Source organism: Equus przewalskii, chromosome 9 (genome assembly GCF_037783145.1).
Source record: "Equus przewalskii isolate Varuska chromosome 9, EquPr2, whole genome shotgun sequence".
Taxonomy (NCBI): Eukaryota; Metazoa; Chordata; class Mammalia; order Perissodactyla; family Equidae; genus Equus; species Equus przewalskii.
The window spans coordinates 41,360,923-41,372,172 of NC_091839.1; positions in this window are offsets into that span (position 1 = coordinate 41,360,923).

The following is an 11,250-nucleotide window of genomic DNA, read 5'->3' on the forward strand; positions in this document are numbered from 1 at the left end:
CAAGTGCTGTGCCGACAGGGCAATCTTGTGACTATTGTGGGAGGGACATTTCAATCATATGTGAAACACCCTGTGTGGGGGTATATAACCACTCTGTACACCCCACTTCTTCAGTGTCCTTTCTTCCCGAAAGGACCCGGGCCATGGTTGCTCATAAAGCTTTGTTTAATTTTCTCTTGCTATTCTGTCTCGTGTGAATTTAATTCGTTCTCCGGCCAGACGAACCCACATTTGGGAAGAGGAAATGTCTTCCTCCCCTACAAGGTGCAAGACACTTTTAAGCATTGTGGGAGATTTTTAAAAAGAATTAAAACTTGTCAAATAAAACTAAGGGAATTACAGTGAATTTGGAGGAAAGCATACAAACAGGAAAGTTAACCTCAAAAGACACTTGTTTGTCAAAAGAGTGGGATTGAGAGAGAGAGGACTATGGGTTCTGAAGGCTTAAAGGAGGAGCAATGATTTAGTAAAAAAGGGAAGGATTGGGACGGTGGGGAGGATGAAGAGGGAAGGAAGGAATTCCAGGTGGGATGAAGAGGGTTAATCAGGTTGGGCAAGTCATATTTTGGTATACACAGATAAAAAACTATTTGATTTGCAGAATATGCTACCCCCAAATATACATCTTTGGCATAAGAATTATTTTGAGAAACAGCAGGCATAGGAGAAGCTCTGAAAACAGAATAGGTTACCCTTTTTAAGGGAAATTTATAAAGGAAATCTCCATTTGTAAGGGTGTCTCCCTCTCTGTGCCTGGAAGAGAAGGTTGACTCTAAATCACAAGGGAGTCTTATCAGTGGAGAAGGCTGCGACTTAAATCTACAAAACAAAGCTTACCATCGTTTGCTGTGCTTTTCCTGGTTACCTCCCATATCTCATCTCCCCTGACATCTTTCTTCTGTCTTTAGCTGAAGATAGTGTTTAAGGTGGTGGATGAGATGTCTCCAGGAGATACTCAGTTTCCCCGGGGCATCTCCCATCTATACCTGAGGTTAATAAACTACTTGGTTTTCTCTTGTTTGTCTGTCTTTTATTACAGGGAGTCTCAACCAAGAACTCAGAAGGGTGGAAGAAAAATTCTTTTTCCTCTGCTACATTTTTTACTGTTAAAGTTGAGAATCTAAATCTAAAGTGAACTGAGTTCTTGGTATCTAAATTGTACCAGCGACCCTTTTTAAAGCATGAACTTGGTGGGGAGTAGGGGTTGGGGAGGAAGTGAAGGATATATAAAATAAAATTAGATAATATTAAAAGACAAAATTCAACTGAGTAAGTTTAAAGATCAAATTGATGCGGGGTCGGTGAGCCAAGGAGTCGAAAGAAAGATTTCTTAGACTCTTAAGATCTGGCAGTAGTGCTCTTTTATTTAGAGAATAGTGTGGAATAGCATGGGGACAGGACCCATGGGCAGTCAGAGCTTCTGCTGCCGCCGCTGCTGCTGCCCCTGCTGGCATGGGGACAGGACCCATGGGCAGGCAGAGCTGGTGCGTGAGGACAGGACCCACGGGCAGTCAGAGCTCCTGCTGCTGCCCTGAGTTGAGGGTTAGGGCTAATTTTATAAGGCATGGGTACGTGACTTATTTTTACTGGAAAAAAAGAAAAGATGATGTAAAAAGTCATTAAATGATTTCAGTGCAGATGGGGTCTGGTTATTGTGCGGTCATATAACTTTAGATACGAATCTGGCCATATAGATCGGCATGCAGGTGAGGATGCCCCAGGCTTCTCTCCCTGGGGCAGTCCTAATTCATACCATAAAAAAAAAGTCCACTGGGTCACATAGTTTGGCATGTAGGCCAGGTCACCTTGGGCTTCTCTGGCTGGGGCAGCCTTAATCCACATCACAAACCCCCCCTGAACCCATTTGGCCCCGAAATCTTTTGGGGATATGGACGACGGTCAGTCTTCTGTAACTGCTTCCAGCTGTACAAGGTCGTAGAGCTGTCCCTAAATGGGGCCATAGGTATAGGTAGGAGGTTCAGCGGACCGGAAGACTGCACCCGTGGAGTCCAAGGCTGACAAGGCATCCAGAGCCTCTGGGGATGAGAGAATCAGTTGACGAGAGGTGGTCCAGGAGGTGAAACTTTGTTGACATGCAGAAGACAAACAACGAAACAGACAACAAATTATAATAAGAGATATAAGCAGTATGATTAACCCAATGAATAAGGTTTTGATAGCAGTCCAGAAACCTGGTCCTGACCAGGAGTTCAACCAGTCATTTAGAGATAGGGGAGGGTCAGACATGGACTTAATTTGGTGGCTCATATCAGACAGGAAGCCGGAGATATTTTGATGGTAGTCAGGAATATAGACACAACATTCAGTTTTTATAATGGCACAGGTGCCCCCCTGTGCTGCTGTCAAGACATCCAGTGCCATTCGGTTTTGGAGGACTGCCTTACGCATTTGGGACACTTCTAAATCAAGCAGCGAAAGGCTATGTTGTGTATCATTTAATGCCTTCATAGTAAATTTGTTTAGGACTTCCATGTGCAAGATGACACTTTCGATTCCTAATTGGGGAAGGAAAATTGAGGAAAGATGGTCATACCAGTGGAAGACAGAGCGGGTCCAGCGCTATTGCAGTTTGGGTAGGTTAGCAGGAGGAGATATAGTAAATGTAGTTCTACCTTGCATCCACATGAAGCCTAGAGTGCATCGTCCAATCCATCCAGGTGGCAGCCAAGGCCATAAGTTGGAGCCACTGAGTGCCATTAGGGGCTAACCAATATACTCTGGGCCGTCTATCCCAGTCAGTCCCAAAACAATCAGTGTTTTTTAAGCTTATGATATGAGAACACATATGACGGGGAATTTGTCCCATAGGTCGGGTGCTATTAGGCCACATATCACAGGTGTGATTGGTTTGTTCCCAACATACAGTGGCCTTTTGACTGAGTTGACCACTAGTAGGAGTGAGCCAAATATATTCATCCCAAATTTGATATAGTCCATCCTGTGTGTATCAATAAGTTGGGGACTTTACCTTTGGAACTTGTCGTTTATGATCCACCTGTGACAAGGCAAATCTAGTTAGTGTTTGGGCAGTAGTATTGAAGGAAAAGGTTTGATTGTGGCCAGGGAACTCCCAGGTATCAGAGACAGATGGCCACGAGGAGACATTATGATTAGTAATAGATGAATCTTGTGGAAGAAAAGAGCTAGAATCTAATATCCATGAATGTGTACTATAGCTTCTACTGAAACATAATTTTTCTCTCTAAAATCACCCTCATTTTTACAAAAGATAGCCAAATTAAGATTAACTGGTTTGCCAATTATTTACATAAGTGCAGCAAGAATACCAATTGATTATACAGGCTTTTTTAAATCTGCTTTGCTGGAATTATTTTTTATGAGGAATCTCAGATTGAAATGTAAAGGCCTCTCGAGGCCAGAAAAGCCAAGCCAAGGACTTGCCATCAGATTTCGCCTGCAGTACCTACAGGTTTGGGTGGACTCCTCTCTTCTCGAGGTCCTCCAAGATATTCTGAGGTTCCTTGCACCTGCCAGATAAGCAAGCTTCCTTACTTACCGGGTAAGATTGCCAGAATCTCTGTAAACAAGGTACCAGGCCCATATTTCCAAGTGGCTGTATTCCAGAATGTCCAATCTTTGTTCCTGAAAAGCTGTGTTGTCATATCTGAGCCTGTATGTTTCTCTCAAATATGACATTCCAGTCAAAGCCTTGGTAAGATAACCAATGTGTCCTGTTATAAGGAGAATAGGTTCTTATTGAACTCATGCAAATAACTATATTGCCACGAAATAACCATGCTCACTCACAAAGAGTTTCTAAATTCTGGAGGGATCAGGTAGGGAGAAAAAGATAAATGTTTCAGTTTTGCTCATAAATGTATAATTTCACCAAATTGCTGTAAGTCATAGTTAGCATAACAGAAAAGAGAGAAAGATTTCCTTAAATATGAGAAAACAAAACAAAACATCAAAACTCAGCAATATTTCAAACAGAAGTCATAAAAAATTATAATCATCCTCATCAGTTCACACAGTCCTGTATAATCAGTTCTTGAGCTTAATCTTCTGTTAGCAGATCTATGAGCTTAATTTCTGTTAGAATTCTGTAATTTCTTACCCAGTTCAGTTTTACAATCTGAAAGTTTATCAGAAACCTGTAGTTTAGAACCCTTGTGTCAGAATCCTTTCCAGGAATTTCTCTGGAGATGAAACATATTTGCAAAAGCAAAAAGCATCACAGTAAAACAGCAACTATCTGCAAATGGACAAAAGACTCAAAAGGGCAATTGACAAAGAAACTTGGCTATTTCTGTGACATATAACACTTTAAGATAATAACTGGAATTATGACTGATAACCAGAACAGATTAGAATTTTAGGAATGCTATATAATGTTAAGACACGTATATTAATAACATTCACCCACGTAATACCACATAAGAAAGTTTATCATCACTTATTTGACAATGCTTCCCATGTAATTTAGTATTTTCCTCCTTATAGGAAGAGAGCAAATTTCTTTGAGAAGTCTCAGGGGTCCTCTGAAAATCCTCAGAGAAATTCTTCTTCCATCTACCAGGTCAAAAGAAAGCCTTCATTCAGGATTTGAATATTTTTGAGGGAGAAGCTTGTCAAAAATATCAAAAGTTTTTAAAATGCTTGTTCAAATAGGAAACAACGCTCACTGTTAAACAATGCTCAGGCATCCATTCAAAGTGACAACAGAGACAGTCAAGAGCAAACAACACCGTCAAAAAATTTTAGAAGAGACCTCTTTCTTTCTGAATATAGGAAATTATTTTAACAAAACATAGATTTTCTGTCTTTTAGGTAGAGTTAGAGCAGGCCAAAAGTTCAAGAAAATTATGCTTTGAGAGAAAACCAAATTTTAATTTCTGTACCAGCTTATTTTTAACATTAAAACTCATTCACTTAATTGGATTTACTCTAATCTTAGTCTACTTGACCAGGCATAAAACTCCTTTCAGAATTTCTCCTTCACAAACCTTCTACAACTTTCTTTTTGCCTTCAGAATTTGTCCCAAAGTCTGTCTTTTTTCCTTTCTAGTACTTTAGGACAAACTTATCTTTCTTAACCCATCAAACAAAAATACTTCCATTCTTTATACCCTCTTTACTGAAAACATACATTTTAACTTTCCTTGAATACAGAGCTATTTTCCTTATTAATTCCCAGTAGCTTTAATTATATATGTTAATTAGAACTTTTAACCATTAACAGACCCTGGTAAACACTAAAAGGTAAGCAATCACAAATTGTCTTTTATATCAGCATTCTAAATACTTCATAATTTCTAGAAACACACCGCCTTACAATAACAGACCCAAAGACTTTTAGCCTCTCTGCAATAAGAAGCCAAAAGTAGATAACTTAGATAAGTTTAGCTGTAATGCTTGTGTGCTATCCAATCCAAAAATGACCCAGATGCTCAGATTTTTATCATTTAACTTAACTTGGCAAAACTCAAGATTGTTATCAAAACAATTTGGAAGCTGTTTTGTTTTTTTTTTTTTCCAAGTTACAGACCATAAAACAGTTATTGTACCCACAAAAACTCCATGAGACATTAGACAAAACTGGTCATCATTTAAAGCTATTATTTTGCTGACGAATTTAACAGACAACGTGAACTTATTTGACTAGTAAACCCAGGCTGCATGCCTGCATCATATGCAAATATGGACAACTCTGACAACAAGACTATTTTCAATCAAACCAACAAACTTAAACAAGCTTTCATTTACCAAAGGTTAATTCACATCAAGTTAACTTGAAAGACATTGGATTAATTTCTACTACATTTAGAATTTATGTAAGCGCTTACTTTAAGCCAATTAAACCGAGCTCTTAATTTGGCCATACCATCGGAGGTAAAAATGTCACACATATAACATACATAAGACATACGTACACAGAGACTGCACAGCTATTGATTTTTTTTAACCAATATTTGTGGAGGAGACACTCAAGATGCTAGATTTTTGGCAAGGGCACGCTTATGGCTGTTTTTCCTCTCCCCTCCTCTTTCTTTCTTTCTTTCTTTTTTTTTTCTTCAGTCTTAGGAATTAGTGATGGACTTAGATAGTAGTTCCTGGAGAGGGGAGATGATAATCCTTTTCGTGATAAAGGAACTAGGTGGAATCTGAACTGCCTCTAGAGCTGTATTTCCAGTCTTGCAAGGATTTTCTAAGGACAGTTGCTCTTGAATTCCCAGAAACTGGATTGTAACTCAAATTACATTCCAGGTTGATCTACCTGTCCAACTGCATCACAAAGGCACAGAGAAACCCCTCAGATTTTCTCCCAGATGGAGTTAGAACGCATCCACGGGGTGGGTCTCTGGGGATGCTTAGGAGCCTTCCCCATGGCGGTAAAGCCAGTGTCTGACTGACAGCAGCTGGAGAAAGGGTGCAGAGGCCGATTGCGGGTGTGCAGAGGCCGATTGCGGGTGTTGACATAGTTATAAGATTTAGTCAAGTCCCGCTCAGCCTGGGCACTTTGTCTCTGAGCCAGCAAAGTTGAGGTAGGGAAGCAGGAGGCAAAGGCCTGGAACTGGCTGGAGGCTGGGGCTCCCAGAGTCAGGTTTGAGAGTTAAATCCCTGGCAAAAGGCTTATTTTTCCAATTTTACAGAAGGTCAAGGTTCTGCTCAGGTCTAGCCTGAACTTAACCTCGACTTGGTGACAACAGAAGAGATGATGAGCAAAACAGACAAAGAAAGGAAAAGAAGAGATCAGACCTCACCCTCATGGCCTCTTCCAGAGGGTTATCAAGATAAGAGTCACACAACAGTTCCCGTGCTGGGGCACACTACGCTAGCACGACAGTTCACAAAATAAATCACAGGTGTCCTACCCTCATAACCGACTCAGTAGGTGAGTAAAATACTCAATGAGTCAATTGTCAAGAGAGGGCACCCCCACTTAGGGTTGCTGGGGTGATCAGGCCGAATTGACGAGTAGGATCTTAACAGCGACTCAACCAAAGCTTAACCAAGGACAAAGAGGCGTCCCCAAAAGAGATCCAGAAAATTCACTCCCAAAAATAGCCTAAGAAAGTAAAGGCAAGAGACGACAAAGGCCCCTTATGAAATCAGTTGGGACCTCTTATGACAAACTTCCCCGAGAGCTTACACAGCCGGACAAAGAGTGTCAAGTTTCCCGGAGCCCCAGTCTATGTGACTGGCCGCCAAGATGCATGCCGGTACATGCATCCTCCGATGGCGGAGACCAGAAAGGTCACAAAGCCAAGCTCTCAAGACACAGAACAAGACAAAAGGCCCAGACAAAAGGCTTATAGAGATGCCTGTGTCTTATGACAAACAAAAAGACAGAGATAAGGAAAAGTCTATCTCTGGGAGGAAAAGGATCTACGACCAGTGAGTACTCAAATCCTAGAGTCACTGAATCCAAGAAGCTAGCCTCACCAACATTTTCTCCTGCTAATCTAAGTTTAGAAGAGCAAAAAACTCACCACTCTTGCTTCCATTGGACTCTGCCGGCAGAGATCCAGGAGACTGACGTGGTAAGAACTCTTACCTCTTGCCGGCTCTCATCAGGGGTCCGGGATCTCTCGGCCGCAGCAGTCCAGGAGCAAGCAGTGTCCAGCCAGTGAAATTTCATCCTGCTGACTATGCCAAAACTGTAGGGGAGAAGGACATTTCCTCTCCCCATATGGGGGTTCGTCTGGCTGGAGAACGAATTAAATTCACATGAGACAGAATAGCAAGAGAAAATTAAACAAAGCTTTATGAGGAACCATGGCCCGGGGCCTTTCTTCCCGAAGGAAGAAAGGGCACCCCCACTTAGGGTTGCTGGGGTGATCAGGCCCAGAAACCCAAAGTTGGGGCTCCCAGGGGTGGAGCCTTTTACTCTTTAAAGATTTCTTTGTTTCCCGGTTGCAAAGCTCAAACGGAGACGAAAATGGCCATTGTAACTCCAAGAGAGACAAAAGAAACGGGTCCATTACTGTGAAAAATCCCCCCTGAACCTAGGGCAGCGTCCTACCCGTTGTTCCTACTGTGGGGTTCCTATAGCAAGAGGTGATGGGGGCATCCCCCGGCATTGCATCCCTTGTATACCTTCCCTGTTATGCCTGGCAGTAACAGGTGCCTGGTGCCTATTCTGCCTGACAGCATAGGCCTGGTGAATGGTCCCCGAGAGAAAAGGAGAAAGAAAAGGAGCCATTACCTTGAAAATCCCCCCATTGGGGTTCCTGTAGCAAGGGATGATGGGGGCATCCCTTGAACATCTTCCCTATTCTGCCTGGCAGGAATAGGTGCCTGGTGAATGGTCCCCAGGATAAAAGGGCAAAGACAGTGAGAAAGAGAAAGACAGTGAGGAATTTTCCGCCAGTCTAGGGGACATTCTACCCAATTGCATCCTGGAGCCATTCTCCCAGGAAGGGGTTCCCATACTCCACCAAAGGTTAGAGTTTGGTACTTTCCTTGAACTGGAGTCCCGAGTGGGACTTTCCTCTCAGTTCAGAGCGTGGTCAGGTGCCAGAGGGAGGGATCCCAATCCAGCCTTAGGAAAAGAAACCTTCCACGGGAGTCTTGGAGATTGGCGGCCGTCCTAATGACTTAAGTGGCCGAACTGCGCCCACGTAAAATTTGTCTATTAGAGATAGAGTCAGGAAGGAATGGATTAATTCATTCTCCATCACCCTGAGGCTTAAGGTACTGATTCTCTTCAAGCTGAATGCCACAATTTGCCCCATAGAGTAGCCATGGTCAGCAAACGTGGATTCATACAGCTGTCCGAGAAAGTTCCCGATGGAGCCGTGAATCTAGATCCATCCTTGAAAAAGAGCAGGAAGGAATGGATTAATTCATTTTCCATCACCCTCAGGCTTAAGGTACTGATTCTCTTCAGGCTGAATGCCACAATTTGCCCCATAGAGTAGCCATGGGCAGCAAACGTGGATTCATACAGCCATCCAAGAAAGTTCCCGATGGAGAAGTGAATTTAGATCCATCCTTGAAAAAGAGAAAGGCACAAGGAAGAAAAGGGCACTTACCAGAACTCGAGCTCACAAGCCGATGAAGCAATTCCCCGTACGGGCCACCAGAAATGATGCCAGGTCGGTGAGCCGAGGAGTCAAAAGAAAGATTTCTTAGACTCTCAAGATCTGGCAGTAGTGCTCTTTTATTTAGAGAATAGTGTGGAACAGCATGGGGACAGGACCCATGGGCAGTCAGAGCTTCTGCTGCCGCTGCTTCTGCTGCCCCCGCTGGCATGGGGACAGGGCCCATGGGCAGGCAGAGCAGCTGCTGCTGCCCCTGCTGGCATGGGGACAGGACCCATGGGCAGGCAGAGCTGGTGCGTGAGGACAGGACCCACGGGCAGTCAGAGCTCCTGCTGCTGCCCTGAGTTGAGGGTTAGGGCTAATTTTATAAGGCATGGGTACGTGACTTATTTTTACTGGAAAAAAAGAAAAGATGATGTAAAAAGTCATTAAATGATTTCAGTGCAGATGGGGTCTGGTTATTGTGCGGTCATATAACTTTAGATACGAATCTGGCCATATAGATCGGCATGCAGGTGAGGATGCCCCAGGCTTCTCTCCCTGGGGCAGTCCTAATTCATACCATAAAAAAAAAGTCCACTGGGTCACATAGTTTGGCATGTAGGCCAGGTCACCTTGGGCTTCTCTGGCTGGGGCAGCCTTAATCCACATCATTTACCTTGAGCCTTTGTTTATAAAGCATAGCTATTTTAACAGAGTTGAAATTCCATTGTATATACCTTTTTATACTAAAAATATGTCATCAGCTAACTGGATTACTTGTTTTGCAAGTAGCAGTGCTCTTACCACTTAGACTGATAGTATGAATTGACTAATTTTACCTTAATGTGTTCCTAGAGGAGAAATAAAAATGAAAAATAATTCAGAAAGCCATATATGGACTTTATGGTAAACATTTTATTAATTACTTTAAGTATTTTATAATAGAGCTTTTTTATTTAAAAGAATTCACCTGCAATAGTTTTCCCTATTGTTTTTCTCCCACAGTTTCCCCTTTGGAATAGTCAATAAGAAAAACGGGACTAAGTTTCCCCTGGGGATATAGCTCGTATTACTGTAAGGAGGTGATGGCCATTATCAGGGACACAAAATTAAACTCTGGTCACCTGAACAAAAATCTCAGCCAGGAAGGAGTTTGGTTTTCACACGCCCAACCTTACTGCACAGCAGCTCTCATGGCTCTGCTTTGGCCTACAATCTGGTGGCCGGCTGAGAGATCCGGGAGAGAAACTGCCTCTTCATATTTCCTTCTCAGTTTCTGCTATGTTCAAGATATGTCTTACCTGATCATTCTATTTTCGTGCTTTGTAATACTGTACACCAGAAAAAAGGATCATGGAGAGATATCAAGTGTGTATGTTCGAAACCCAGGGGAGTGCTCACAATACTAGTTTAGTAGGTTCTGTCTACCAGATGACTTGTACTGCATCAGCACAGGTACCTCATTTAAAAGGTTTTTCCCCGGGCCAGCCCCCTGGCCGAGTGGTTGTGTTCGTATGCTCTGCTTCAGCGGCCGGGAGTTTTGCCAGTTCGAATCCTGGGCGTGGACATGGCACCGCTCAGCAGGCCATGCTGGGGTGGCGTCCCACATGCCACAACTGGAGGGACCCACAACTGAAAATACACAACTATGTACCGGGGGCCTTTGGGGAGAAAAAGGAAAAATAAAATCTTTAAACAAACAGTTTTTTTCCCATTAGTAAGCAGAGAAGCATTTTCTAAATACAGTAGCAAATAGGTGTTGACAACCTTATAAAAATCATTTTACTGTGGCTTTCTTAAAAATTATGTCTTTTCTTGGAGACCCAGTTTGCTAGTATAGCTTTGAATTATCTGGCGTCTCCCCCAAAATTGCAGCTCTTGGTGTTAGGGATGAGGAAAAAGAAACCTTTTGCTTTGTTTGTATGGATTTCATGTCTTCATTTTTTTTCATAATAAAAGTGCTCTTAAAATTAGCAACAGAAATTACAATACTCATATTCCTTACTCCTTAGTTCTGACGAACTGATGAGTTTGACAAGACATCTTTCATTTGCTAAGTTTAGCTCTAGAGGAAACACCTGCAACTAAGATAAAACTACTGGTCCCGGGTGAAAGAGCAGGTACGTCATGGTGTGCCAGCAGATCGCTCTGGCACAGGTGTGTCTTCTGCCTCCCTCCTGAGTCCTCTCCTAATAGCTCTTCCAAGCACTGTCCCTCTGCCACTCTCTCTATACCTTTT